This window comes from Dipodomys merriami, unplaced genomic scaffold (assembly GCF_024711535.1).
Source record: "Dipodomys merriami isolate MVZ:Mamm:240054 unplaced genomic scaffold, mDipMer1.0.p SCAF_6, whole genome shotgun sequence".
Lineage (NCBI taxonomy): Eukaryota > Metazoa > Chordata > Mammalia > Rodentia > Heteromyidae > Dipodomys > Dipodomys merriami.
The window spans coordinates 74,424,691-74,452,488 of record NW_027206179.1 but is presented as its reverse complement, the minus strand read 5'-3'; the positions used below and the strand labels follow the sequence as shown (position 1 = coordinate 74,452,488).

General features: G+C 37.9%; 1 long non-coding RNA gene across 1 annotated transcript; it reads left to right on the top strand.

Moving 5' to 3' along the window:
- The first annotated feature begins 858 nt into the window (after positions 1-858).
- Positions 859-27,798, top strand: LOC138813585 (uncharacterized). Its single transcript, XR_011367856.1, has 4 exons — positions 859-940; positions 13,806-13,905; positions 24,563-24,914; positions 27,450-27,798. It is a non-coding gene; the product is annotated as an uncharacterized lncRNA (long non-coding RNA).

Below are 27,798 nucleotides of genomic sequence, written 5' to 3'. Positions count from 1 at the left end.
AACAATTTGTTTTTTCCCTTCCCCTCCACAAATTATACCGACATCAAATACAGTGAAAACAGGGGTTATACTGTGGGGGAGGGACATACAAAGCAACAAAGAAATCACTTTCTCCTTTCAACCTCCCTCTACCAATGGTTATGCCAGCATCAACAAATCACCTTTATATATTCTCTATTTACATGACTCACAAGGCCTACATTACTCAATAGCTCCCATCTCCATGTTCAACTCTCTTTGGCTAACCATGCTTCTCACTTGGTTACAAACACACATAATTGTAGTTTCTGGAGTTTTCTAAGCTCATCCCCATGTCTGAGTCCTTTCACTTTCTGAATCCTTTCCCTGTAACTGATCATGTGAAAATGCTCTGTCACATTGTAGCAGTCTTCTCTTATATGTAGGGCATGTTTTTCTAGACTCTCACTAGAGATTCAAAACCAAGATTTTCCCTAACCCTATATATACTTGATTTTCCCTATAAATACTTATAATAGTGGAATTTGTACATTAGGCACAGTAAGCAAACAGTGAAAAATTAACAACAAGTAATAACAGAGAGTTCCGGGAAGATGGTGGAGGAGAAGCTGGAGGCTAAACAAGCTCTCTCATAGAAAGCAGTTTTAGTGTTCCAATGAACAGTCCTAAGCCAGTGAATCACACCAAGTGTGCCATCACAGTACAGAGAGTTTGGCCAGAGAGGGAAAATCCAGGTAAGGAGACAGATCTGTGCACTTGCCAACAGCCGTGGCTGTGGCCATGGCAACTGCCGCGGCGGCCATAGCAGCCATACTTACAACACAGAGCGTCCGGGACAAAGGCACCAGACACAGCAGGTGAGCAGATTCTACTCAACACCAGCAAGAACTGACAAGAAGCAGACATCTTCATCCTGCAGATCGCAGACCAGAGACGACCCAGGAACCAAGACTCCTATGATGTGAGTAGAAGCCTGACATCCTCACTCCTTCTCAGGGAGCAGAGGAGGAAAGGCCACTCCTCTCCCACCACCAGAAATCTCCATCTTTGATACTAACAAAGGCCTGGCTGAGCAGCTAGCTCCAACTCAGGCCTAGGAAGAAAACAAAAGAGTCATTTAGCAGGTCACATGAACCTAACCTGAACTGCCAGGCTCATCTCCACCCAGGGAAAAGTCATCCAGCCCAGGCAGAGAGAGCTCCACCCCTCCCCCCCCCCCAGGAGTGGGCTTTCTTCACTGTGTAAACAGAGCCAGAGGCTGCCCCTCCCTACAGCAGCCTTGACAATCAATTGAAATTCAGTAAACATAAACCCTGAGAATGGCTCCAGGCTGGGCTCTGTGAGTATCTCAAAAGCTAGCCCCTCAGAGATAAGCTATTGTTTGATGAAAGGCTTCAACTCTACCCAGAACCTAGCCTCATCACAGGGGAAACTAGGGGAAACAGCCATCTCCCTTTTTTGTGATACTCAAAGCAGATCTCCCTCCCATTGAACTAACCTGGGAGGAGGATCATAAAATCCTGGGTAAAGCAGAGCATTTTTCTGCCTGCTCAAACAAACTGACTTAAGAAAGCAATCAAGCCACAGGAAAATCAAACACCACAAGCAGAACAGAGACTCCAACAAGAGACTGGTTACAGACACAATGGACATACAGGATCTTCCCATCCCCCCAAAAAAATCAAAGAACTTTTTTTTGTACCTTTTAAAAATTTTTTTAAATTTTTTTTAATTTTTAATTTTTAACTGAAATTTTTTTCTATTAACCTTTTTTTTTTCTTCTTATAATTTTTATTTTAGGGGTATATGTGTGTGCTTTTTTTTTTTTTTAGCTATACTGACCTTTTGATCCTTTTTTATCTTTCTCATTCTTTTCACTTTTTCTTCTCTTTTGTTCTTTTTTGCCTGACTTAATTGCTGTTTTGCACATCCTCAGATATACCTGTAGGCCATTACTAGACCTTATCCCCCATTGTGTACATACTTAATCCAAAAATTTATTACTCAATTCAAAACCTCTTAAAATTAAATTCCTTAATAGCAGTACTACCTCTTTATACCTATATAATATTTTAAGCATATTTATTTTTTAGTTTTTCATGTCTTCTTTCTATCCTTCCCCTTCTCTCATTCTATCCCCATTCTTCTCTGAATATTACAGCTTTTAGTTTGCATAATTTTTAAGTGTTTCATTTTTTAATTTTTAATTTTTGCTTTTTCTTTTTTCTTGTCTCTCTTTTTTCTTTCTCTCTACTGTCATTCTATCTGATCCATTTCCCTTTTGAGATTAGGATTTGGTTAATTTCACTCCCCCTTTACCTTTCCACATCCCTCTATTCCTATTTTTACCCACATTTTTCCCTAAACCTAATAATTTCTGGTTTGCCAAATTCTTCTTTGCTGTTCGTAGCCCATTAATACATAGTTGTTTGATGTTGAATAGATGTATCTGTTGAACTAGATTGTATCTGCAGACTTTTGACTATGCAACTACAGACTTTGGTTGATGTTTGCCTTAAGATAGTGTTCTAGCACAAAACTGATGTTACTTTCATCCCAAATGGGCAGAACATGCCAGAAAAACACAAGAAAAATGGCAAGTCCGGGTATCTCAACTCTCACCCATGGTAATCAGGGGACAGAACAGGTAATGAATAATCCAGAGGAGAGCTCCCAAAAAGTTCTACAAACACTATTGGTAAACATGGTAAATGCAAAGATTGAAAACCTACAAAGGACTCTGTGTGAGCATGATGGGGAGAGAGAGGAGGCAAACCAAAGGTCAATACAGGAATCTCATGAGTGTGAGAAAGCAACTCAAGGATTGATACAGGAATTGCATGAGCAGATTGAGAACACTCAAAGAGAAGAAAAGGAATTGCGTGAGCAGGCTGAGATTGGTCAAAGAGATAGACAGGAATTGCAAGAGCAGGCTGAGAACAGACAAAGAAAAAGTCAGGAATGGTGTGAGCAGGCTGAGAACACTCAAAAAGAACTACAGGAATTGCGTGAATGTGAGGAAATTAATCAAAGAGTAGTACAGGAATTGAGAGAGCAGGATGAGAATAGACAAAGATCAATGGAGGGATTCATGGAATCCATAAACAGAGAGCTGAAAGAAGGCAGGGAGATCACAAAGGGAATGCTGAATGGAAACCAACAGAAGGAATGGGAGTCCAAGGAAACCATAACCAATCAACTAAGTGATTTGAGAATAAACACTGAACACCAAATTAAGGAAGTAAAGAAATTTGAAGCCATCAAAGCTGACCAATTAGAAGGAAAAGAAATAAAAAAAAAAAAATAGAAAGTCTTGACAGTAGGTTAGACCACGCATAAGATTGAATCTCACGGATTGAAGACAGCCTAATATTATAGAGAAAGAGCATACAACCATCGAAGACAAATCCAAGAAATATGATAGATCAATTGAACATTTGGAAGACACCATCAGAAGGCCTAATCTGAGAATAATGGGTGTAGAGGAGCACCTAGAGACAGAAGTTAATGGTCTAGGAAATTTGTTTAACAGGATCCTAGCAAAGAACTTCCCAAACATGCAAAAAGATAGGTCTATCCAGATACAAGAAGCTTTAAGAACTCCAAATAGACCAGACCAGAATAGGACATCACACCTTCACATTATAATCCACACAGGATCAATTCAGACCAAGGAAATGATCCTTGAACTGTCAAGGAGAAAAGATCAATCACCTATAAAGGGAAACCAATTAGAATCACCTCAGATTTCTCAGCAGAGACAATTAAAGCAAGAAGAGCCTGGAGTGATGTATGCCATGCCCTAAAGACAAACAACTATCAACCAAGAATACTGTACCCAGCTAAACTCTCCTTCATTGCCGAAGGACAAATAAAAACCTTCCATAGCAAAGAAAAGTTGAAACAATATATGTCCACCAAACCAGCCCTATAAAAGATTCTTAAAGATGTTCTACACATAGAAAACCAACAGGACCATAATAAAGGCCAAGAAACCGCACCCCAACTGGGAATCTAAGAACCATAGGAAGAACACAATTGCTGCAGCCCCCAAGAAGGTGAATAAAATGGCAGGAACTCCCAAATACCTCTCAGTCCTATCTATCAATATTAATGGACTTAACGCTCCAATTAAGTGACATAGACTGTCTAGTTGGATTAAAAAGCAAGATCCTTCTATCTGCTGCTTTCACGAATCACATCTTGCCCATAAAAACAAACACATTTTCAATGTGAAAGACTGGAACAAAATCTACCAAGCAAATGGTCCCCATAAACAGGCGGGAGTCACAAACCTAATATCAGATAAAATAGACTTCAAATTAAAATTAGTGAGAAGAGATAAAGAAGGTTGCTATATACTAATTAAGGGATCTCTACTTCAGGAGGATATTACAATCCTAACTATCTATTCACCAAACAATGGAGCACTCAAATTTATCTAAGAAAGACTACTTTCCCTCAACTCTCACATAGATCCAAAGTTATTAATTGTTGGGGACTTTAACACACCACTACCCCTACTAGATAGATCAACTCAGCAAAAACTCAACAGAGAAACCATAGATATAAACAACTACATAGATCAACTAGATTTAACAGACATCTACCGAATATTTCACCCAGCAGCATTAGAATACACGTTTTTCTCAGCAGCATATAGAACATTTTCCAAAATAGACCACATTTTAGGCCACAAAGGAAACTTGTCCAAATTCAGAAACATTGAAGTTATGCTTGCATTCTCTCAGACCACAAGGAAATAAAATTAGAACTCAACACCAAAAGCCACCAAAGAAAGTCCTGTAACACATGGAGGCTGAACGAAACTGCTGAATCACGAGTGGGTCATGGAAGAGATTAGAAAGGGAATTCAAATGTTCATGCTATTCAACAAAAATGAACACACAAATATCCAGCTCCTCTGGGACACAGCAAAGGCAGTATTCAGGGACAAGTTTATAGCTCTGAGTTCCTACATCAACAAATTAGAGATATCTGAAACCAACAATTGAATGAGACAGCTGAGCCTCCTTGAAAAAGAGCACCAAGATAAACCCCAATCCAATAAATGGAAAGAAATAATTAAAATTAAATCAGAATAAAATAAATTAGATTCCAAAAAAACCATAGAAAGAATTAACAAAACAAAGAGTTGGTTCTTCGAAAAAATTAACAAAATTGACAGACCCTAAGCAAATCTTATCAGAAAAAGAAGAGAACCCACCAAAATAAATAAACTCAAAGATGAGAATGGAAACATCACCACAAAAACAACCAAGATTCAGAACATTATAAGGGAATACTTCTCAAAACTTTATGCTACTAAATTTGAGAACTTGGCAGAAATAGACATGTTCCTAGCAAATATTGACATGCCAAAACTAAACCAAGATGAGTTAAACCATCTTAACAGGCCCATATCAAGCATTGAAATAGAAACAGCAATAAGAAACCCCCCATCTAAGAAAAGCCCAGGACCAGATGGTTTTACAGAGGAATTCTACAGGGCCTTCAAAGCAGAGCTCACACCAATACTCCTCCAAATCTTCAATGAAATTGAAAGAGAAAGTTCACTACCAAACTCATTCTATGAAGTCATCATAACTCTCATCCCAAAACCAGGCAGGGACTCATCAAAGAAAGATAACTAGAGACCCATTTCTTTGATGAACATTGATTCAAAATTTCTCAACAAAATTTTGGCCAATCGACTTCAACAATTCATCCAAAAAATCATACACCACAATCAAAAAGGATTCATTTCAGGGACACAAAGCTGGTTCAATATATAGAAATCAATTAATACAGTTCATCACAATAACAAGAGCAAGGATAAGAACCACATGGTTATCTCAATAGTTGCAGAAAAAGAATTTGACAAGATTGAACACCCCATTATGATGAAAGTTCTGGAAAAATTAGGAATCCAGGGAACATTCCTCAATACAATAAAGGCTATATGTGACAAACCTACAGCCAGTATTATACTTAATGGTGAAAAACTAAAGCCATTTCTCTCTTTTTTTTTTTTTTTGGGTGCGGTCGTGGGGCCTGAACTCTGAGCCTGGGCGCTGTCCCTCAGCTCTTCAGCTCAAGGCTAGCACTCTACCACTTGAGCCACAGCGCCACTTCCACCTTTTTTCTTTTTGCTTATGTGGTGCTGAGGAATCGAACCCAGAGCCTCATGCATGCAAGGCAAGCCCTCTACCACTGAGCCACCTTCCCAGCCCAAGCCATTTCTCTTAACTCAGGAATGAGACAAGGATGTGAACTCTCTCCACTTCTCTTCAATCTAGTATTAGAATGCCTAGAACAGCAATAAGAAAAGATGCAAACATAAAGGGGATCCAATTAGGGAAAGAAGTAAAACTCTCCCTCTTTTGAAATAACATAATTCTGTATTTAAAGAATCCCACAGACTCCACTCCCAAATTACTCAAGCTGATTCAAAACTTTGGCTAAGTAGCAGGGTATAAAATTAATCCTCAAAATCAATGGCTTTTCTGTATGCCAACAATGAGAAAAGTGTGGCTGCAATTAGGAAAGCAACTCCATTCATAATAGCCCCACAAAAAATAAAATACCTAGGAATTAACTTAACTAAAGAAGTGAAGGAGCTCTATGATGAAAACTTTAAAATCATGAAAAAGGAAATCAAAACAGAACTTAGAAAATGGCAAAACTCCCATGCTCCTGGATTGGAAAGTTCAACATCGTGAAAATGGCATTACTTCCCAAGGCTATCTACAAATTCAATGAAATACATATCAATATTCCAACCTCATTCTTCAAGGAAATAGAAGAGGCAATCCAAAAATTCATATGAAATAATGAAAGACCCCGAATAGCAAAAATGATCCTCAACAGAAAGAACAGTGCTGGAGGAATATCAATACCAAATTTCAAACTCTACTACAAAGCTATAGTAATTTAAACAGCTTGGTACTGGCACAAGAACAGATCTCAGGACCAATGGAATAGAATAGAAATCCCAGAAATGAACCTACAGACCTATAGCCATCTAATCTTCGATAAGGGAGCTAAAAAAAAATAGAATGGAAGAAAGACAACCTCTTCAGTAAATGGTGCTGGCAAAATTGGTTAACTACTTGCAGAAAACTAGAGCTAGATCCTTATATATCACCGTGCACCAAAATCAACTCCAAATGGATCAAAGACCTCGGAGTCAAAGTAGACACTCTGAAAACAGTACATGACGGAATAGGAGAAAGCCTAGGTCTCCTTAGCATAGGGCGAAATTTTCTTAATAGAGACCCAGAAACACAACAAATCAAAGAAAAGTTGGACAAATGGGATTGCATAAATTGCAGAGCTTCTGCATGGCAAAGGACATAACTAGCAAGATCAACAGAAAGCCCACAGATTGGGAGAAGATTTTTACTAGCCATACAATTGGCAAGGGTCTCATATCTAAAATATACCTGGAACTCAAAAAATTAAATCCCCCAACAACAAATCTTAAAAGAAACAACTGCCCAATAAATAAGTGGGCTAAAGACTGAAAGAGAAACTTCTCTGAAGAGGAAAGAAGGATGGCCAATAGACACACGAAGAAATGCTCAACCTCGCTAGCCATAAAAGAAATGCAAATCAAAGCAACAGTAAGATACCACATCACCCCAGTTAGAATGGCTATAATCAAGAACTCTAATAACAACAGATGCTGGAGGGGATGTGGCCAGAAGGGAACCTTACTGCATTGTTGGTGGGAGTGTAAACTTGTTCAACCACTTTGGAAAGCAGTATGGACGTTCCTCAAAAGACTCCTCATAGAGCTCCCAATGACCCAGCAATCCCACTTTTGGGCATTTACCCTAATGTTCACAAACAAGACCACACTAAAGCTACCAGCACAATTATGTTTATTGCAGTGTTATTTACCATAGCTAAGATATGGAACCAACCCAGATGCCCCTCAGTAGATGAATGGATCAAGAAAATGTGGTATATGTACACAATGGAATTCTATGCCTCCATCAGAAAGAATGACATTACTCCATATATTTTTTTTTAATTTTTTGATATTTTATTTATTTATTTATTTATTGTGAACATACTGTAGTTACAATTACATGGGCAGAATAATGCGTACATTTCTTTTCAAGCATTGCAGCCTCCTCCTTTGTTTACCCTTCACATCCCTTCCCAGCCTCCCCATTCCCTCAATTTCTCCCCCCCCCCCCCCCCCGGCACTCCTCGCCCCACCATCGTTGTAAAGCTCGTTTTCCACATGACAACTTGTTCTTCTCATTGTTGCAACAGGTCCACCTGTATCCTTAAACGACTTGTTTTTTCCCCCATGTCCTCCACAACTTATACTGACATCAAATATAGTGAAAGCAGGGGTTATACTGTGGGGGAGGGACATACAAAGCAACAAAGAGATAATCTTATAAATGCGTTAGAAACAAATGCATGAAAGAAAAAAACATTAAAATACATATCTAAGGGTTCATTTTCCTAACATCACGTTATCTGACCTTTTCCACTTGACTCATACATATACTAGATAATAAGGGAAACCATGGGACCTATGTTTCTTTGGGCCTGGCTTACTTCACTTAATATAAATTTTTCCAAGTTTTTCCATTTCCTAACAAATGGGGCAATGTCATTCTTTCTGATGGAGGCATAGAATTCCATTGTGTATATATACCACATTTTCTTGATCCATTCATCTACTGAGGGCATCTGGGTTGGTTCCATATCTTAGCTATGGTAAATAATGCTGCAATAAACACAGTTGTGCTGGTAGCTTTAGTGTGGTCTTGTTTGTAAACATTTGGGTAAATGCCCAAAAGTGGATTTGCTGGGTTGTAGGGGAGCTCTATGTGAAGTCTTTTGAGGAACGTCCATAGTGCTTTCCAAAGTGGTTGAACAAGTTTACATTCCCACCAACAATGCAGTAAAGTTCCCTTCTGTCCACATCCCCTCCAGCATCTGTTGTTGTTAGAGTTCTTGATTTTTGCCATTCTAACTGGAGTGAGGTGGTATCTAAATGTTGTTTTGATTTGCATTTCTTTTATGGCTAGGGATGTTGAGCATTTCTTCATGTGTCTATTGGCCATCCTTCTTTCTTCTTCAGAGAAGTTTCTCTCTAAGTCTTTAGCCCACTTATTTATTGGGCAGTTGTTTCTTTGAAGTTTTGTTGTTGGGGGATTTAATTTTTTGAGTTCTATATTTTAGATATGAGACCCTTGTCTGTTGTATGACTAGTAAAGATCTTCTCCCAATCCACGGGCTTTCTATTGATCTTGCTAGTTATGTCCTTTGCCATGCAGAAGCTCTGCAACTTCTTGCAATCCCATTTGTCCAACCTTTCTTTGATTTGTTGTGTTTCTGGGTCTCTATTCAGAAAATTTCGGCCTGAGCCAAGGAGACCTAGGGTTTCTCCTATTCCATCGTGTACTGTTTTCAGAATGTCTGCTTTGACTCCGAGGTCTTTGATCCATTTGGAATTGATTCTGATGCAGGGTGATATATAAGGATCTAGCTTTAGTTTTCTACAAGTAGTTAACCAATTTTGCCAGCACCATTTACTGAAGAGGCTGTCTTTCTTCCATTCTATTGTTTTAGCTTCCTTATCGAAGATTAGATGGCTATAGGTCTGTAGGTTCATTTCTGGGTTTTCAATTCTATTCCATTCGTCCTGAGGTGTGTTCTTATGCCAATACCCAGCTGTTTTGATTACTATGGCTTTATAGTAGAGTTTGAAATTTGGTATTGATATTCCTCCAGCACTGTTCTTTCCATTGTGGAGCGTTTTTGCTATTCAGGGTCTTTTATTGTTCCATATGAATTTTTGGATTGCCTCTTCTATTTCCTTGAATAATGAGATTGGAATTTTGATAGGTATTGAGTTGAATTTGTAGATAGCCTTGGGAAGTATTGCCATTTTCACAATGTTAATCTTGCCAATCCAGGAGCATGGGAGGCTTTGCCATTTTCTAAGTTCTGTTTTGATTTCCTTTTTCAAGATTTTAAAGTTTTCATCATAGAGGTCCTTCGCTTCTTTAGTTAAGTTAATTCCTAGGTATTTTATTTTTTGTGGGGCTATTACAAATGGAGTTGCTTTCCTACTTTTGCAGCCACACTTTTCTCATTGTTGGCATACAGAAAAGCCATTGATTTTTGAGGATTAATTTTATACCCTGCTACTTAGCCAAAGTTTTGAATCAGCTTGAGTAATTTGGGAGTGGAGTCTGTGGGATTCTTTAAATACAAGATCATGTCATCTGCAAAGAAGGAGAGTTTTATTTCTTCTTTCCATATTTGGATCCCCTTTATGTCTGCATCTTGTCTTATTGCTGTAGCTAGGCATCCTAATACTAGATTGAAGAGAAGTGGACATTACCCCATTTGTTAGGAAATGGAAAGGCTTGGAAAACATTATATTAAGTGAAGTAAGCCAGGCCCAAAGAAACCTAGATCTCATGGTTTCCCATATTTACAATAAAACTAGTATATGTCTGAGTCATGCAGAAGAGGTTAGATAAGTTGATGTTAAGGAAATGAACCGTAAGATTCGTATTCAAATGTTTTTTTTATTTCATGCGATTGTTTCTAACTTACTTATAAGATTATTTCTTTGTTGCTTTGTATGTCCCTCCCCCACAGTATCACCCTTGCTTTCACTGTATTTGATTTTGGTCTAATTTGTGCAGGGGAAGGGGAAAAACAAATCGTTTAATTACGGATACAGGTGGACCCTTTGTAACAATGAGAAGTACAAGTTTTTATGTTGAAAAACGAACTTTACAACTTTGGGGTGGGGGGGAGGAGAAGATTGGGTGGGAGGGTATGGAAAGGGGAAACAAAGGAGGAGGCTAAAATGCTTGATAAGAAATGTACTCATCTTGCTCATGTAATTGTAACCCCTCTCTACATTATTTTCACAATAATAAAAAAATATATACTCATTACCTTGCTCATATAATTGTTAACCCTCTGTACAGAATTTTCACAATAAAAAACTTATTAAAAAGTAGCAAATATAAGTAATACCAAAATAGAACATTTATAAAAATGTGCTGCCATAAAATTGGCAGCACTAATAACTTTACACTTGGAGGCCATTATTGAATGAAAGGATTCATCTGAACGCAGGTGCCATATAGATGCATAAGAGATGACAACTAGTTATACACAGGAGTTTCCACTCAGAAAAGCAGTCTATGAGTATAATGCATCTTGGTTAATCTCTGCCGTTTTCAACTTTCTGACCCATCCTTCCCAACCCATCCTTTCCTCCATTTTTCCTAATATTGTAGGATATAAATTGAATTTTGACTGCATGCTCCCTTTCTTTTCCTCATTCATCCATCCCTCTCTGCTTGATCCCATACCACTCCTTTCAAGTATCAGCTTCCTGATGTTTCTTTTGTTGCACTATGGGTCTTTTCTTTCTAAGGAATTTTCCCTGAAACTACCATATTTCAGTTAGTATGTTTGTATGCACTTGCATACCACCCAAAGTATTTATGTATTTATATATTTATAAATTTTGGTTTCTACAATGGAGAGAAAACATGCACCCTTTTTTTTCTCTAGGCCTAACTACATAATATAATATTTTCCATTTCTTTGGGAATGATGCAATATCATTCTAATAAATGAATAAAATTTCACATGGTATATATACCACATTTTCTTGGTCCATTTGTCTATTGAAGGGCATCTGGTTTGATTCCATACTTTGGCTATGGTGAATAGTGCTGCTCTAAGCATGGTTGTGCTGGTGGCTTTACTGTATCCTAGTTTGTAATCCTTTGGATAAATGCCCAATAGTGGAATTGTTGGATTATAGGATAGTTATACATTTAGTTTTTTGAGGGACCTTGGTATTGCTTTCCAGAGTAGTTGAACAAGTATACATTCCTACCAATAGTATATTAGGGCTCCCTTTGCCCGCATCCATGCCAGCATCTGTTATTGTGCTATTCTTTTTGTTGTTGTTGTTGGTCGTGGGGCTCTTCAGCTCAAGGCGAGTGCTCTACCACTTGAGCCACAGTGCCACTTCTGGTTTTCTAGTGGTTTATTGGAGCTAAGAGTCTCACAGTCCTTCCTTCCCAGGCTGGCTTTGAACCGAGATCCTCAGATCTCAGCCTCCTGAGTAGCTAGGATTACAGGCGTGAGCAATCCATGCCCGGCTATTGTGCTATTCTTCATGATGGCCATTCAAACTGGGATAAGGTGAAATCTTACTGTTGGTTTGATTTGCATTTCCTTTATAGCTAGAGATAGTGAGCATTTCTATATGTGTCTGCTGGTAAGTTTTAATTCCTCTGAGAAGTATCTCATTTATTATAATCACCATTAAGTAAAATGTAAGGCGGTTTTTATTGGGTGGATTTCAGATAAAGTATGACCGATAGTGCACTGGTCTGCTAGGATTTATCCTTGTCCTCTTAGCACATGCCAAATCTTACATCTGCTGCAGAGAGCATTTATTGTGCAAGAGAACTTTCAGTTTCAGTAGTCTGGAGAGATTAAGATGCCTCAGAAGTCAGCAAAGTGCTGAATGGAGTCATTGATGTAATGTTTGAAGGATGGCCTGGGTACTAGAATGATCTTTTAACTCATTATATTCAAACCAGACTATTTATTTTATCAGACAATTTTTTTGGCAGGGAAAAAAATCCTAGCAACAGAAGAACCAATTTACCTCTGTGTTTCCATGCATGCATATGTACCTGAAGATTGGTGTGGGTGTAATAGAAAAGGGAATGTGATTACAAGGATAGGTAGCAGGGAAAACAAAGAAAGAGTGCAAATTGAAACTTGTTAATGATAACAGTTCCCCTCCCTATTTTAGTGCATTCCATTGTTTATATAATCCCCCAAAGCACATATTTTTCTCTTAATATCTTGCCAGGGTCTGCCCCTTATTCTTAACTGATTATGTTTGGCATTTGTTCAGCACATGAGGATTTTTGGAGCTTTTACACTGTATTGTCTCTTCTGAACAACTCTATATTTTACTTGTTCTCTTCCATTTCAAGCTAGAGGGCTGATATGCAAGTAGTCCAGTTTAGATACTGTATATTTGACTTCTGTGATTCATAAATAGAAAGAGAAATCTCTACATTAGCCATTTCAAGCATTTCTATCAGAAGAGAGAGTTTCATAGAATTCTTCTATTCATTCCATGCAAATTGACCAAACTCTAACAATGGCAGAAGAGAAGGATGGGAGACTTCCATCTGCTTAGGTGTTCTCAAACTGATACAGTTGTGTTTTCCTTTAGAGCTTGGTAGTAAGGTATTATATTTGGGTGGTGGGGAAGGTTCTGGCATCAGGCTATAGGACTAGTCATTTACTCAATGTCATTACAATGACATACCTGAAGGAGCTAAGCTATGAATGAAAGAATACTTTCAACTCCCTTGAAACAATACCACATTCACCTCACTGTTCTGTAAGATTTATTTGCCATAAAGGTGACCAATTAGGAGTTATGAATTTCAAACAAAATTTCAAATTAAGTCTGAAATCTGGGTTTCAGGAAAGTTAATTGAAAAGTTCTCACTGCCTAGATGACAGTGAAAAACCTAGAGGTTTCACACTTCAAATGACCTTGGGGTACCTTTGTTGTTACAGTTTTTGTTTTCACTACTTTTTTCCTTCCCCACATGAATTTCCCTAGTTCTGCCTCTCAGAGACAGTGATGACATTAGCAAGGAAGTTCATCACCCTCTATTTTCCCTTAATTCTTTTCAAAAGAACAGACTGGTCTGTGTCTGTACCCTTTGATTATAAAAACTCTGCTCTAGACTCATGCCTTTCTGATTGATTCTTAACAGTTGAGTCAAGTTCTGGCAGATGGCTAAGTTTATAAACAGAAATGGCAAAGCGTCACCTAGCAAGAATGATGGCGATTGATTGGAATTTTATGCTGTCCAGGTAAGATGTAACTTGCCCAAGTCCTGCCTTTGATATATCTTTCAGTATCTAACACTGTACTTGATGCTTCATATTTATTTAGCAGGGTTTCTGAGTTTCTGGAAAAACATATCAGTATAAGAGTGAGCATACAATTATAGAAAAAGATGTTTATTGAAAAGAATTCTTCAAGAAATGGAAAAAAGAGGTTTCTTATTATACTGTTTGAAGTGCTTTTTTCTGTTTCCTCCCTTTGGTGTCTGTTTTTTTTTTTTATTTCTGTACCCTTTGTCTTGTATGTAAGTTTATCTGATTTGGGGAGGGGAAGAGGAAGCACATAAATGGGGACAAAGGGTAAACCCATTCAACAGTGATACTCACTAGACACCATGTTGGGAGGAAGAATGGAGGAGGAAAAAGCTGTGAGAAAAGGAGGGAGGGAGTGACCCTGTTCAGAAAGAAATGTACTCATTACCTGATTTATGTAACTTTAACCCCTCTGTACATCACCTTTATAATAAAAATGTTTAAAAAGGAGTGAGCATACAAGCTTCCCTTATAGAAACCATCCAGAATGACTAAAATCTAGCACAAACACAGCAGAAAAACTTACATCTGTGCTGAAACTAGGAAACAGTCCCAATCACAAGATCCTTGAAAAATGTGTGCTAAATGTAGTCTACCAGGTATTATGTTGTAGAGAGTTATAATGAATCAGATCATAATTCCCTTTCCTTGATAAAATGATACAGAATTGTAGAATGAACATAGAGACCTAGAAGAAGACCATAAAGGCTCCTACATTTGCAAATCCAGGGACTGGGGTGGTGAGGGACATTGGAGGAAACCAAAACCACTCTACTTTAAGTTAGTGTTAGCTTTGCAAATACAGACATTCAGGAATCTCAGGGGCTAGAAAAGTGGTCTCTGCAGTTGCCAACAGGAAGTGAGTGAGCAAGACACTTCCCTTGATGATTCCTGATTGATAGTTGCAATGAGAATGCCTTACTCCGTCTCAACAGACTGTTCATATATCTAAATCAGGGGCCAGGCCAAGCCAATAATCAGATACTGACACACAGATACAAAGTTAAACAGAAAAAGTATATAGAAATTCAATTTCTCAGCTTGCTTTACTTACCACTGTCTTTAGGCTCCAGAATATTTGAAGTTATTTAAAACTGAATTATCTAAAACTGTAGATTGATACCTGAGAATTTCAAACATATAGAGGTAAATTGTGAGGACTCTACTCACAAGAATTGTAAGAATCATAGTAGCATTTGGTCTTATAAATAAAGAGCAGCTATAGATTAGATGCTTTATTAAGGATGAAAATATGAAAAATATGATACTTTTGTTTTTTTATTATAAAATGAGAATCATGGAAATCTGAACACAGAAAGAATGTAATTTTGAAATATTTACTATAAGGGGAAAAGTAAAGAGATAACATCTGTTCAGAGCTTCCAAGCAAAGGAAAACCAATAGTACCTTTTTTGGGGAAATAAAAATAGACAAAATGACAGATTTTTATGAAGGTTCTGATAATGCTAAGAAAAGAATAAAAAATCCAGAACATACAATTAATTGAATTAAAAATAATGTCAGATGTCATAAAGAATAGAATAGAATAGAATGTGTTTTGATAAAAATTGATCAGTGATGGGAAAACCTGAGATGTGTAGTCAGCACCAGCTGACATGACAAGATTTCACAGATTGGATTGGACAATTACAATAGCAGACATCTGTTTCTTTCGGTTATGGAGCTTGGTATGTACAAAATCAGGGGACCAATGGCGTGGATTCCTTGCAAATATCTCCTTCCTGGATTTGCAACCACTTCTTATTGTCCTCAAATGGTATGGTCCTTCTTCCTCTTAGAAGGATGCTAATCCCACCATGTGGGAAGAGGGATAGCTCCATTCTCTCATTTAAACCTAATAATTTTCCAAAGGCACGATCTTCAAATACCGCTATAGTGAAGGTTAGGCTTGAACAGATGAATTTTGAGACATGCAAACATTTGACATAAAGTTCCATCTTAAAATGCTGACAATATGAGCGTGATTAAAGACAGTGCAATAGAGATGGGAGTTCCAGTGAGGGTTTATTCTGCAGATGTCTGATATTTCTGATGAAGTGAGTAAACTATGAACACACCTATTGATGACATTAAAGTCCTAACATGCAATAGTTGTAAAGTAAAGAAAGTCCTGTGCCAGTAGGTTAAATAGGCCCACTCTGTATAAAACAAAGCTTAAAAAGGCCAGCCCAGCTGGCTAATTCTTCTCTCCTTTCCTCACTCTCCTCCTCTCCCTTTTCTCCCCCTCACCGTTTTCTCTCCCTCCCCCTTTTTTTCTCCCCCCTCTCCTCCCTTCCCCTTCCCTCTCCTCTCTTTTCCTCACCTCACCTTTCTTTCTTTCTTTTCTTTTGAAATGGCATGTGTAACTTTTGGAGTCAGAAAGAAAAGTAATAGGATGGCTGTTGAAGGACTTGTAAAATATCTTTGTTTTCTGTTATACAATGTGGAAAGACAACACATTCTTTTGTTTATGCAAAGACCTTGTTATTGGACTATGTGGTTCTATGCTCTGAAGTATTTTTTTCTTTTTTATTATTGTGAAAATACTGCACAGAGGGGTTACAATTACATGGGCAAGATAATGAGTACATTTCTCATCAAGCATTGTAGCCTCCTCCTTTGTTTCCCCTTCCCATCCCATCCTCCCCCCCCACAACCCTTCTCCCCGCCCCCCAACCAAAGTTGTAAAGTTCGTTTTCGACATAATGACTTGTACGTCTCATAAATAAGTATGGTTATGAGCTGGAAAAGTTGAAATGCATACTATAATGAAAGGAGACTGAGACCAGATGGTAGGGAGACCAGTGAGCTTACAGAAGAAAAAACAATCCAAGAAATAGCACAAAGATCCAAATATAATAGGATGAGATAGGTTAAGGCTTGATTTCAGGGCCTTGAGCCTCTTTGTGTTCAGGGTTAATGCTCTGCCACTTGAGCCACAGTGCCACTTTTGGCTTTTTCTGAGAAATTTATTGGATTTTCTCATTCAGGCTGGCTTTAAATCGCAATCCTCAGATCTCAGTCTCCTGAGAGGATTACAGGCATGAGTCACTGGTGCCTGGCTCCCATTTATAATTTTTCAAGTAGCATTTTTGATTATAAAAATAGCATATGCCTGTTGTGAGGAAATGAAAAACTAAATTTCCCCCTTGTATTTTCTCCTACCCTATTTCATCCTTACCTTCACTTCCCAGGACTGTTAAGTTTTACTAAGTTTCCTGTTCCATCTTCCCTAATTTGATGATGCAATGAAAGATCCTTCAATCATCTATCTGCCTGTTATATTTTATTTTATACCAGCTCTATTATCCCATAGATGAGTCTCAAATACTGTAATAGTCATTCTTCATATAAATATGCACAGATTTAAATATCTATCTATGTATTTGCAAGTATGTCTATGGGATAAATTTCCTGGTCACACAGTATGCAGATTTAAATTGTCTTCTTGATATTGTCAAGGTGTTCTCCAATTGTAATGCTTTTTCTCTCAACAGGAGCGTATGAGACTTGTTTCCACCACTCTTACCTGTGGTAAACAGTGTTACAATTTTAAATCTTTTCCATTTTTTTAGTGAAACATGACACCTTGTTCTAATTCACTTCCCTTTGTGAGTGAGATAAATATCCCTATATACATATTCTGCTACTGCATTTCTCCTTCTGTGAACAATCCCTCACATTATTTGCTCATTTTTCTATTGTACTGATCATTGGCTTTACTGCTATATAACACCTTCCTGAACATTAAGGAAGGAAGTTGTCTATTGTCTGTGCCTATATATATTTGTCATTTTCTTCCTAATTATATGTTTGTTCTGTAAGGAAGTTTTAAATTCTTACCCAGGTAAATTTGTATTGGCAAGTAACATTCTAGAGACTTCTGTGACCTCAGCATTCCATATTACTTTTATGTATCTTGTCTAAATTAAATGGCTTCTATATTTGGCCTATATATTCTTGAGCTGAAAAAAAATCCATAAAGGTAGCAGAATTTTATTTTGAGCCCAAAATAGCCCCAGTGGAGGGATTCCTAGCTGCCCAGGAAGCTGTTGTTAGGGAAGAAGATTTCCTATCATCAGGGTTTTTAATTATGACAGATAACAGGATTAATTATTAAGGGAATTTTAGACCAATAAGTTGTACCAGTAACAAGTTTGTTTCCAAAAGAGCAGATGCCAGTCTCACTATGACTCAATTTTTGAAATAAATTTTATTGTAAAGGTGATGTACAGAGGGGTTACAGTTACGTACGTAAGATAATGAGTACATTTCTTTTTGAACAGTGTCATCGTTTCCCTCATTTTCTCCCAGTCTTTTCCTCCTAACCCATCTTCCCCCTCAAGGCATATAGTTAATTTCCAACATAATGTCCAGTGAATATCACTGCTGAATTAGTTCACCCTTTGTCCCACTGTTTCTTTGCTTTCTCTTCCCTTCCTCAAATCAGATAAATTGATGTACAAGACAAAATGTATAGAGATTAAAAAAAAACAGTGACAAAAGGGAAAAACAGAAGAAAAAAGAGAACCCAAAACAATACAATGAAAACCTCACACAGACTCTAAACATTCACGCAGATAGGTCAAAGGATGATATTCTTAGGAGAGGATCACAAGGGCTCAATAGCTATGTGCATATCATCACATAAAATGATGCTTATCAAAATGAACTCCAAGAAATGTGACTCAATGTTATATCCCCAAAGAATGAGACTATAAGAAAGTGTCAGATCCCTGTTTTCCCACTGTGCTGGTAAAGCTACAAGGGTGAAAGACTGTACTGTTGGAGTATGAACTGCAATAGAACATAAGGTGCTGGTGAGAAGTTTCTCTCTAGTTGTAAAGACCTGCCCCATCCCGATGCCCATCCAGGGCTCCAGCACCTCTGCAGCTTTGAAGAAGGCTCTCACAGGAGGAGGCTGTGCTGTGCTCTGGCAGTTGTGAGCAGTAGACACAAGTGTTCTCAGTGGAAGGCACAGAACCACAGTTGTGCCCACCTTGGGAGGGGAAAGTTTGCAGAGTCAGAAGAGAGGATAGAACATGAGAGCAAATGTCTCAGGAGTCTCTTCTTTCATTCATTTGTGTATTCATTCTATATTTATCTGTGTTTCAAATATATAATGTGTAGCTGAATAAAAAATGACAAAGTTTTGAGGACAAGCAAAAATTCAAGTCTTTTTTCTAGAACACGTTCTTTATTTTTATTTTATATTCAAACATATAAAACAAAATTAAATTTAAAATCTATAAATTCATCCTTCTTTACTGCTTATCTGCTATTACAAACCATACTTATTAGCTTGGTAAGTATCCTAGATATTTGTCAATACATATTCAATGTTATTATTATTATTATTATTATTTAGTTTTTCCCCCAGGGTGACCTTAAGAATGACTCATGAATGTTTGGTGATTGGTTGTGTGGATTATTAGTATACAAAAAAACTTAGTTATTAGAATTTAAACTCACTAAGAAAAATTTATGGCTCAGTGTTCAACTAAGTAATTTTCAACCTAATTCTTACGTAACTAAAAATATTCTGCATCATTATTGAAACTATGACTTCTACAACTTTCATCTTTAGTTCTTTGTTAGGTGTTCTTCCCATTATATGTTGAGGAAAAAATATCACATAATACTGAAATTTGTTAACCCAGAATAATTATAAGATCAAATGACATTGAAAATTTAAAGAAGAGGGAGAGCACGAGAAATGGGCAGGATTCAAATGGAGGCAGAGGAGGCAAGAAGACCTCATGCTGGATTTACCATATATACAGGGAAGAAAAGTTTGAATGAGTCTCACACAACAAACAAGCTTGAGAAAAGCAAAGTGGATTTGCTTTAAATAGAATTGAAATGCATTTAAATAGTAAGACTCTGATGGCCTGGGTGAGAAAAAGACACCAGACACCGGAAAATGAACAGAAGGGGGTGCCAAATGACTCATAAGCTACTGTTTCAGAGGCAAATGAAACAGGGGTACAGTGATGTGACATTAAAAATTATCCTGTGCTAACTGCTTTACCTTGTATGAACTTGAAACTATTTGAAATATGGTCACCATTACCATGTCTTTTTGTCTAGTCAATGTTATGTGGAACATGGCAGTATTAGAGACACATGAGTCAATCATCACTCATGGAAAGGATGACAGGAACCCTCAACTATCTCTGTACCACACATGGATTCTGGTGTTACAGCATTTATAAGTGATACTCAAGGGTATATATGCTTCGAGCAGATAAGCTTCATCAGTGTTTCCATAGGCCAGCAAGAATGGATAAAATAAGACATATAAAGCAGGAACTATAGATTCAGATAAAGGGAGGGAGAAGTTACTGAAACCTGTTCTAGGGATCACCTATTAGATTCCAAACTGTCTGATATCATGGGCTGTCTTTTAATACTGTACCTGGCTTTGAACAAACATTTAGTGACAGAATTACCTTATACCAGAATAGCACAAACTCTCAGAAGTCCTGCCTGAAGGCCATTGGAAACAAAGCCTGGGCTGGCAGTAAGATCAAGGCTGTATCCACTCCTAGAATTCAGTGTCTGACTTGTTCTCAAGAAAAAGAAAATGAGAGTGAATAAGGTTTGGGAGAACACCACTGAAAACTCTAAAGCAGGTCTTCATGCTAATGAAAATAAGATCTGCAGGATATACTGTAAAGGGAATTTACCTATTATTAGATAGAAGGAGTGCTTCTTTACCATCTCTGGTGAGTTCTGGAGAAGAAACACTGCATATAACTCAAAATTAGCAGTGATACAGATCTAGAGCATCCGGTGCCTATGGCTCACACCTGCAATCCTAGCTACTCAGGAGGCTGAGATCTAAGGACTGTGGTTCCAAACCAACCTGGGCAGGAAAGTCCATGAGACCCTTATCTCCAATTAAGCACCAAAAAAGCCAAAAGTGGGCTTGTGGCTCAAGTGGTAGAGCACTACCCTGGAAAAGAACAACAACAAAAACCACTCACGGACAGTTCCCAGGCTGAATTCAAGACCCAGGATGGATGCACGCATGTGCATGCCCTCCCCCACAAACCAGGAGAGCAAATAATCAATTTATAAGATTTGTTATTTAAGAACAATATGGTCAGGAAATAGTAAAGTAGACTTAGTCAAATATTTAAAAATGAACTCTATAACATTTTTGTGTGTGTGTGCCAGGTCTAGGGCTTGCCCTCAGGGCCTGGGTGCCTTCCCTGGGCTTTTTTACTCCAGGCTAGTGTTCTAACCACTTGAGCCTTTGCTTTTTTGATGCTTAGATGAATGTAAGAATCTCATAGAATTTCCTTCCTGGGCTGGCTTTGAATTACAATCCTTAGACCTCAGCCTTCTGAGTAGCTAGGATTACAGGTGAGAGCCACCAGTGTGTGGCTCCATAACATTTTTAAAGGAAAATTGAAGATATTTGAGATATGTTACTAGGTGTTTGAAGGATCACTGTTGAGTTCCAAATAAGTTTAAAAAAATTTATAGATCAACACTCAAAGGATGATGTTGGAAATATGTGGCTCAGTGCTCTGATAAGTCAAAACGTCTAGAATCAACTGTGGTTCAAGAGTTACTAGCTGTGAATAGAAAAGGTTAATTTCCCTTTTCCTGAGTTCCCTGACCAGCAGTACTGGAACAATAGATGGTACCATTTTCACAGGCATATACAGGGCCCTTTGGATCATTGTGTAGGGAAAGATTTAATGAACACTGACAGTTAATAAGGAAATTTGCTTGAAACATAGTCTTAATTTTGTCACCAATTATATTGGTGTCTTGGTATTTTCTTTGGTAACATTTTTTTTCTGAACTACAGGTGAAAGTTAAAACCAAGACTTGGCCAATGTGAACAACACCACTTTTGTGGTCTTGCTCATTCAGCACTTACTCATTCAGCACTTACTCTCTTACATCTGGCAAATAAAGTATATAAGCCGAAGGGCAGTGTAAGCACAGGTTTTGAGTTACTATCATCAGCAAAATGCAAATACAGGACATTCTAGTTAAATTTGAATTTCAGCACGATTAATAATTTTTGCATATGTGTTCCATGAATCTTTGGAGCACTATTGGTTGCATGTTTGAAATTCACATGTAACTGGACCCCTTGCATCTTATCAGGCAATACTGGCCAATTGTGTCATCAAAGCAAAATCCCTGGGGATAGCTCCAGGTTTGTAAGCCTATCTTATAACCTTTCAAACACTTTCTCCTCATGACCTGATACAGCTCTGCCTTTTTCATCCTGAAATATATTTTATTCATTTCCCTGTCCACACACACAAAATAATCTTTTATTTAAAAGCTTTTTCCTTATAAGTAGGACAGATTCAACTTGATTTTGAGTTTTGGCCAATTACAATATCTTCTAGGAGGAACTGTGTGTCCTGTGGAAATGGGTGGTTTAGACTCTGGATGTTTTTACTTAATGCTTTACTCATAAAGGAAGGGAAACTAGGTTAAACTTTGCCAATACTAAAGTGTAAGTTATGTCATTATTTTGTATTGTACACAGAACCTCAGTATTTGGAAGACGTAATCTATATTAATCTCATCTGGCTCCGACAAGCTAGGTGCAGGTTGTGCTAGGAAGGCACTTATGGTTAACTGCCTTGTACTTGGGTTGAGCAACTTCTACTGTAATGAGAAATGAAACTGACTGACAGCAATTGCAATTCACCATCTAGTCACCACCACACCCCCTTGCTGGAAGTCACAACCTGTAACAGACTCCAGATTTCCCAAAGAGTTACCACAGAAGAGTCTACCTTGACAATATTGTCAGATTCCTTATGCTCCCACTTCCTCATCTTCCAAGAATCTTTCTTGATATCTTTATCTCTAAATTAGGTGTTCTTTCTGTATATGTGGTGCTGTATCAACTGGGCAGTGACTGTTGAGACATAAGCCAAATCAACCACTACCTTCCTACTCCCTTCCTGAGATTCTGAACTCGTTCATAAATAAAATACAGTCAGGAAGTAGGAAAGATATTTGTTCAGGAGCACCTTGGTTGTGATGAAGATGATACTGTAAAGAGAGCTTGTATCTGTTAGGAAATAGTTTCCTTATACCAAATCTTCAAAGCATACAGCCTTCCTCTCTCAGGTTATACCTACTTTCCCAAACTTGACTCCAGAACTTACCAGACAGACAAGAACAAATGTGTGCTATGCATGGGAGGCAAGTTTGTTCCTCAGAGAACAGGGAAAGTAATGATTTGGATAGTTATTTGCTACACTTGTCCTTCCAAAATTCCCAGTAAGTTTAAGTTATAACTTCTCTAGAGAATGTGAAAGGGGATGAAGGTTGACAAAGAGGGAAATGCTAGTGGGATTATCTGCCTAGCAAAAGAAACTCCAGGAGTGGGAGGTGACACTCTTCTCCAAATGGCTGAAAGCCATTTAGTGCAAGACTAGCCAATAGTTATGTTAAAAGAGGTCAATGTAACTACTAGCATCAGAGTCCTGAGTTTCTGAAAGAAAAACAAAGAATGGGTATGAATCACCCCAAAAACTTTTAGATATTTCACTTTCATTCAATTAGTTAGGTCCATTATAGATCTGACATTCCAAGATGTCTGCAAAAGTAAAAAATGTAGTCAAGTTGGAAGCAGGTGCTTTTTTGGCATAACATATGTGGACCAAATCATGGAGAAATGATTGACATCTCCTACATCAATTTTTTCATTACACCAAAGTGCAAGGTGACACCTGACACCGAAGACTATAGACTGTGTGACACAGGATTGAAAGACAGCTTCTTAAGAGCAACGGTCCTAGATTTTACTTATTTTCAATATGTTGAATAAGGAATATTGCATTAAGTGTGACTTTTTTGGTGATTTTTTTTCTTAATTTCTCTTAAAATGCACAGTCTTTAATGGTCAATCCTACTATTCTACCTTACTCTGGCTTCCTTCAAAGACCTCTTACCCAGATGCAGACAGAGGATATAAATCCTCTCCCTTTCAAGCAAGTGTTATCAACCTTGTAATCTGAATTCTTGCCATTCTTTTCCTGCTTTCCCTCATTTGATATATTTTCTCAGGGGACCAAAACTAAAACTTTGTGTGTGAAATTGTTAGAGGGATTTCACACAGAGCTGATCAGATAGGGCAGAGACCACTCCTGAGCCGTATAGCAAAAATAATATGCCATTGATTCCTGAATAGGAACCCTTTCCACTCCCCCAAATATCCTATATATTAGACCAAATAATAAAAATAGTTAACATTTGCGATGAGTTACTGAATTACCAACATGTATAGTTTTAATTTAAGCCTTGAAACCTGTGTATAAGGGAGAGATTTTTTTTATAGATAAGGCATAGAAACAGAGGTTAAGAAACCTGAACAAGGTCAAAATATGCAAGCAATTAAGAATAAGTTACGAAGTTGGGGCCAACAGCAAACTGGACTGGCTTCAGATCATCCTTGCTATACCACTCACTATATTAACTCTAAATGGTAATTTCCATTGGGCTACCATTACTTTGTCTGTTTTTTCCAAAAGCAATAAGAAGTAGTTCACTCAGAGATGCAAATTGTAATGCTTGCCAAATCCTTATTATTTTCTTCCAGAATGCCCTGGCTTCTGGCTTTCTTTGTCAGAGAAGGACTTGACAGCATCCTCAGAGGAGTCACAAAAAAGTGAAGTTTAAAGGGGAAAAGTGAACCAAATCTGGACAAGAAGGAAAATGGAAATAGAAATCCATCCCACAAGGAGTTCAGTGTGCAGGACTCAGAATTGTGTGCAGAACCTGGGAAGAGAATGTACTTAATCCCCTAGAGGCTGTCATGGACTTCCATAGTACAATGAGAATTGATCCCAGATGCTCTTGAGAAGGAAAAATGCATTTGATTCTATGAAATTATATCAGAACAGCTTCAGAACAGATGGAAAAAATTCTGGAGTAACAGCAGCGTGAAAATGGTATGCCAACTTTGCATCATATGTAGTACACTTTGCACCACAGAATCATGGCAAACACAGTTGTGTCTTCCATCTATTTGGCTAGAAAGCAGACTTTCATGATTTTACCTAGGAAATCTGTGCCACTTTATATACTTGGGACAGAGGTAGACATTCTCAGTGGGAGTAGTGAGTTCTGAGACCAGAAGATTTGCAAGATGAAGATGTAGCACTGTAGGGTTAGAGACCCAAGAGTAATGCATGGCTTTTTTCTTTATTTTTGGTTGGTCATGGGGCTTAAACTCTGGGCCTGGGCACTGATCTTCAGCTCTTCAGCTCAAGGCAAGCACTTTACCACTTGAGCCACAGCACTACTTCTGGTTTTCTGATCGTTTATTGGAGATCAGAATCTCACAGAGTTTCCTGCTTGGGATGGCTTTGAACCATGATACTCAGATCTCAGCCTCCTGAGTAGGTAGGATTACAGGCATGAGCCACTGATGCCCAGCTGCATGGCTTTTTTCTTTTTTATTTATTTTATTTTATTTTATTTTATTTTATTTGTGAACATATTGTACAGAGGGGTTACAATTACATGGGCAGGATAATGCATACATTTCTTACCAAGCATTGCAGCCTCCTCCTTTGTTTACCCTTCACATCCCTTCCCAGCTTCCCTCCTCCTCCTCATCCTCCCCCCCCCCTTTTTTCGTAACCTGGAAAGATCTGTAGAAATTGGAAAAGAGTCAGAACTTGTTAGATATTTAGGAAGATCACTAACACGTGCTGGAATATTCTCTTCTGTCACTCATGCATTATGAAAAGCAAACAAAAGCATAAGAGTAGCACAATGAGACGTTAAGTATCCACATGGTAGATGCAAGCAGAATTGCTTTCTCAAAACGAAGATGTAGCCTAAATTTCATTTCTGACATGAAGAGTTTTGTTAAGGTGAGGGTAAGGGTTGCGGATGCCTTTAGACAAAAGCAAAATTTAAGATGTTACAATGATACACATGCTTCCTAAGATACACATGGGAAGAAACTCAGTATTAACTTTTCAGCCTATGGAGAGATTCATCTTTGATTGAAAGCCTTGAAGGTAGTTGGAAGTAGTTATGATGACTTCACTGTTCAGAAGCAAAATGAAGTTTGTCTCAGAATCTAAACAGTCCTGAGACCTAGTTGAGGGGAGCATCTGTAGCTGGGTTAGAAGAGTGTTTCCTAAAAGGCAATTGGGAAAGAAGAGTATAGATTGGAATGTTGGCAGAAGATTTGTTTTGTTTTCATTTTTGAGAAATACATTTATTTATTTATAATTTTAAAACAGTTTTACAAAGGGGTCTCAATTCAACATGTCAGTTTATGAAAGCAATGATTCTTGATCAGTGTCACCCCCTGTATCATTTTCCCTCATCACTCCTCAACTCTCTCAAGTTTCCTTGTTCCTTTCTGTGCACATGTGCATGAACACACACACATTTCTTTATCCATTTCTTTATTCATCTACCCATCTCCCCTTGACCGCAAACCCCCCACACTCCCCAACACCACAAGTGCCAACTTCCTGGAATTCATTTTGTTAAGCTGTGACTTACTTGTTCAGAGGAGTTATGCCATTGGAATCCTCCCCTGTATATACAATACTTCAGTTAATATAATAGTGTATATAGACTTATATATACACTATATTTGTGTATGACCTTGTATACTGTTACATTATATTTGTAATTTAGATCTAATGTCCACATATGAGAGAAAATATGCTTCATTTCTCTGAGCCTGATTTACTTACTTCACTTTACAAGATTTTTTTCCAAGTCCATCATTTTTCCTACAAATGATGGAATATTCTTCCTTGATAAATGAGTAAAATTTACACACACGCACACACACACACACACACACACACACACACACACACACATTCCCATACATTTTCTTGATGCTGAAGGGCATCTATGCTTTTTCCATGACTTCACTGTGGTAAATAACGTAGTAATTAACATGGTTGTGTCTTTATTGCCTCCCGACTTGTAATCTTTGGGATAAATGCCGAGAGTAGTATCAGTTGATCATAAGTTAGTTCTATGTTAGTTTTTGAGAAATCTCCAGAGTGTCTTCCACATTGGTTGCACCAGTTTACATTCCCCCTAATGGTGCACATCTGTGCCAGCATTTCTTTATTTAATTCTTAATTCTTGATGATGGTTATTCTTGCTGGAGTAAAATAGAATCTCAGTAGTGATTTGATTTTCAGAGAAATAAAAATTTAAAGTTGAATGTTCTTTAGCTGGGCACACTAGTGGTTCTTGCCTGTTATCCTAGCTACTCAGGAGGCTGAGATCTGAGGACTGCCTCACGATTTGAAAGCAGGCTGGGCAGGAAAGTCCATGAGATACTTATCTTCAATTAACTAGCAAAAAGCTGTAAGTATAGTTGTGGCTCAAGTGTGCTAGAGCGCTAACCTTGAGTTAAAAAGCTAAGGCCCTGAGTTCAAGCCCCAGTACAGGTGCAAAATAAATAGATCAAAAATATCTTGAGTGTTCTTTTCAAGGGAATCAAATGAGAAGATAATATCAAGAAATCAAAAATTATCTGCATTGGTGAGAGAAAAATAGAAGGCAAGAGTTCTGGGGCAAGTGGGACCAGCTCAGATTCCAGAGCCTTGACATAGACTTCTCATCCTACTCGTAAAGGATACTTGGCCTTACAGAAGCAGGAACTAGAGGAATACTGACACAGAAGAACTCATCTGGCCATGATTTCATATGGAAGATCATCTGAGGGTGTCTCCTAATGGAAATAACCTGAATTTTTGTTATGGAAGTGCTTTCTGGGGCACTACAGAGAGTGCTTGGTATGAAGTAAGGTGAGAAAGCAGATCAGTCATGAGCAGGTGGGCA